At 38.0% G+C, this 4,161-nt stretch overlaps 1 pseudogene across 1 annotated transcript; it reads left to right on the top strand.

Annotated features, from left to right (window-relative positions):
• Positions 1-2,522: 2,522 nt before the first annotated feature.
• LOC308642381 (NADH dehydrogenase [ubiquinone] flavoprotein 2, mitochondrial-like) lies at positions 2,523-3,202 on the top strand (annotated as a pseudogene). Its single transcript has one exon. The product of its transcript is annotated as an NADH dehydrogenase [ubiquinone] flavoprotein 2, mitochondrial-like (transcript).
• Positions 3,203-4,161: the final 959 nt, after the last annotated feature.

Here is a 4,161-nt window from a genome sequence, read left to right on the forward strand (position 1 = left end):
AGATTTTAGTTAACATACCCTGCAAATTCTTTCTTTCCTCCCTTCTTTTCTCCTGTCTTCCTCACCCACCTCACCTCTTTCTCTCTTACTTCTGGAAAACTTCTTCAGGTCAGTTATCCAGTTAACTAATCCTCTTACCACACACACACACACACACACACACACACACACACACCTGATGAGTTTTGTTTTTAATGACTACGTTTTTCATTTCCATAATTCTACTTTGTTTGCAAAAATACATTTAAAAAACTTTTATATTTTTTCTTTTTAATCATGTTTCCTCTCCTTCTTTGACATCTTATAGTTATTTGGAACTTTGATCTGCTATCTCTATCTTATCTGCTGACAGTTGGTCATAAAAGATTGTTCCCCTTTGGGTTTTATATTTTGGAAGATGACTTCATTTTAAGCTGAGATTTATCCATAAAAATCCCGAAAGGCTGGGTTTCAGAGCATTTCATTTCAGTTTGTTTCTATCAGGCTTCACAAGAATATTACCAGTTTATAGCTGATTATTAAGTTAACTTCTTGGCTTGGAAGTATAAAGGTGTCACACCATGATATAGTTCTCTCTTGTTTTAGGGCCCTTAGTAACTATTTTACTGAAATCTTACCTCTGCACTTAATAGAATGGTTGCTACATTTTATCCAGTATATTTAGCTTTGTGAAAGATTTTCATATTTTCTAGTCTCTCATATTCCTTGAAAAGGCAGGGATGATTTAGATGATTCTTTTTTTAATTGAATCTTAACTTTTTTTCAAGGTGTGTTGGCTTAAATTTTTAAAAATGCAGTCATCTCATTAAGAAATAATGAGCAGGTCATTACTAGCTGTAAGATGACAATATCTGAACAAACATTGTTGATTCAGTGATGTTCTAAGTAGGGAAAAACAATTATATGCTGAAAATCCAGTATTCAAAAAAATCCCTTCTAATTTATCAGCAACAATGACTAAAACAACCTTCACAGAGTACATAATTCTCTCTGCCTTATTCAGGATAATGTATATATATATTTTTATTTTTAGTGAGTCACAATAGTTTACTCATACAATTAAACAATTACTGATATCTGTCTGTACTGCTGGTAGAAAGTGACTCAGACACAGGGTCTGGGCTTCTGGAGCAAAAGCCACAGACAGGGGTTTTGTTGAAGGTGTGAAGGGGAGGCCAGAGTGCCCTGGGACAGGCCCCTGCACTGTGGACAGCTGAAAAGGACTTTCTTCTCCCAGTGACTCTGCTCAGTGTTTCTTATCTCTTCTCCATCCAGAAGTGTTTTCTTCTAATTCCACACATTATGTAATCGTCAAAGATATTTTAGATACTGGTTCAGAGTTGGATCTGGAGAATTTTTTTTTGTTGTCAAGTCACATTTCAGGCTAACTTGTGCATAAAAAACAGAGGTCATCCTTCTTCGGCAAGTTTAAGCATACCCCACCAGGGATCACTGGCCGTTGTTCTCCAAACCGACTGTTCGAGTATCCATCTTCTGTAAGGGCCTACAGTTGACATCATGTAACAAAGCAGGTTCCACTCAGTGCCACAAAGCAGGCAGTCTTTCCGTCCTCACTTGCAATCACATCAAGGTGTCTTGGCTTTCATTTTGTCTTATATTTTAAATGCAGCAGAGCCCCATTTTGGGATAGTTGAGTTAGTCATCTCAACAGCTTTTTATAATGTTTCAATTCTTTTCCATATGCAATGTTATAATTTAGATCTTAGGTGTACCCCAAATGTTCATGTGACAGACAATGTAAGAAAGATGAGAGGTGAAATGGTTGAGTTGTGAGGGCCTTACGCTAACCAGTGCCTTGATTCCTCTGAAAGGGATTAACTAGGTGGTAACTGTAGGCAGGTAGGGTGTGGCTGGAGGAGGTGTGTCATTGGGGGTGTGCCTTCAGTTGTTGTCCCCAGTGAGGGAGGGTTCTATCTCTACTTCCAGATTACCATGTCCTGAGTTGCTTTTTTTCCTTTACATCTTTTTGCTATGATGTTCTGCTCACCTCCACAAAGAGCAACGCAGTTGGCTGTCTGCGGACCTCTGAAACCATGAGCACCAAATAAACTTTTCCTTCTTTTAAAATTGTTCTTGTCAGGTTTTTTGGTCACAACAGCAAAAAACCTGACTAAAGCATGCACCTATTTTACTTTTAAAATTTATGTTTGTGGGGGTTTGTTTTTATTCATATAGTGATTTTCATCTTAAATAATTTCATCTTAAAGCAATTACGTATAATGCATTGGTATTTCTATTTTATCCCTAATCAATTGGGGGTTTTAGCTGGCAAATTCAGTTTTGTTAAAAGCCCTTAAAGCCCTCCGCATAGAGAACTGTGCACCAATCTGGACGCGATGCCTGAGTTTGGGAGCGTGCTTGCCATGCGTCCCCGGCTCTCTCGGGATTATCGGGATTATGGTTTGGTTTGGCGAGGCAGCGAAAGGCAAATAATTTAGTCCGCTGAGTTCTGCTCCTTGGTGCTCCGGGCTGGCCTGCAGGCCTCACCGCGGGGTGGAGAAGACATAAGGAATTTGCATAAGACAGCTGTACAGAATGGTGCTGGAGGAGCCTTGTTTGTGCACAGGGATACTCCTGAGAACAACCCAGATATCCCATTTGATTTCACACCAGAAAACTATAAGAGCATAAAGGCAATTGTAAAGAACTATCCAGAAGGGCATAAAGCAGCAGCTGTGCTTCTAGTCCTGGATTTGGCTCAAAGGCAGAATGAGTGGTTGCCCATCTCTGCTATGAACAAGGTTGCAGAAAATTTACAAGTACCTCCAATGAGAGTATATGAAGTAGCAACTTTTTATACAATGTATAATCGAAAGCCAGTTGGAAAGTATCACATTCAAGTCTGCACTACAACATCTTGGAAACTCTGACAGCATATTGGGGGTCATTCAAAAGAAGCTTGGAATAAAGGTTGGGAAAACTGCACCTGACAAACTTTCACCTTTATACAGGTGAAATGTTTAGGGGTCTGCGTGCATGCACCAATGGTTCCAATAAATGCCAATTACTATGAGGATCTGACACCAAAGTATATTGAAGAAATATTGATGAGCTCAAAGCAGGCAAATTTCCAAAACCTGGGCCAGGGAGTGGATGTTTCTGTCGTGAGCCAGCTGGAGGTCTTACCTCTTTGACCTAACCACCCAAAGGACTTGGCTTTGGTGTGCAAGCAGGCCTTTAATTTATAATCAACTGTAAATATGTTATTGCAGAAATAAAATATTTTATTTATATTATATATATGGAGCCCTTAGAAGCAATACAAGGAGTTCCAATTCTATCAGTTCTCCAGGTATTCTACATTCTATTCTTGGATCAAGTTAAATTGATATAGGAAAGCTACATATATGCATGTTTTAAGAGCCCCTGCTGAAAATAGTCTAAGATATTCAGGGTTATAAATACATTATTGAATTAAAAATGTTAGTTAGTAATATCAATATGAATATAAGTACAATTTGCAATCTTAGTTTAAGTCCCTCCCAGGATTGACTTCATCAATTGTACAGTAAACTTGGAAGTGAGTGATGTACAGTTATTATTAGGATATTTGTTTTGAGTTTCGGCTGCTCTGTGGTATAACACTTTTTATATTTGGGGAATTCCTGAATTTTATTTGTATGGTTGGCATGCACAATTCACTACAGCAGCTCAAAGTGCCAGATATTTACTTTCCCTTCCTCTTTTGCACAGGAACACAATATAGGTTCTACCAATCAGAAGCTACATGAAACAAGGGTTTGAGAGAACATCCGCTCTGTGGAAAGGAGAAGTTTTATCTTCAGACCAATTCAAAACATACTTCAGTGCATTTTCTTAGCAACTTAGCCTTGAGCCTGCAACTTCATCCCTCCTAATAGATTCTGTGAATATCCAAATGAGAAGATTTACTTATGACTTTTTTATTTTTGAACTTTATGTTTGTATTATGGTTAAAGGATTAAGTCTCTTTAAAATTTTTTGAGGTATGATATATATCCCAAAACATCATCCATTCTTGTAAATGTATCACGTGTTTTTTTGGGGGAAGAAAAGCATATTTTGTTGTTAGTAGCTTTTGTTCTGTGACCAAAATACTTTTAGGAGGAAGAGTTTATTTTGGGCTCATGGTTTCAGAGATTCAGTCTATGGTGTGCCAAG

This window comes from Spermophilus citellus, assembly GCF_964194105.1.
Source record: "Spermophilus citellus genome assembly, chromosome: 2".
Classification (NCBI taxonomy): Eukaryota; Metazoa; Chordata; class Mammalia; order Rodentia; family Sciuridae; genus Spermophilus; species Spermophilus citellus.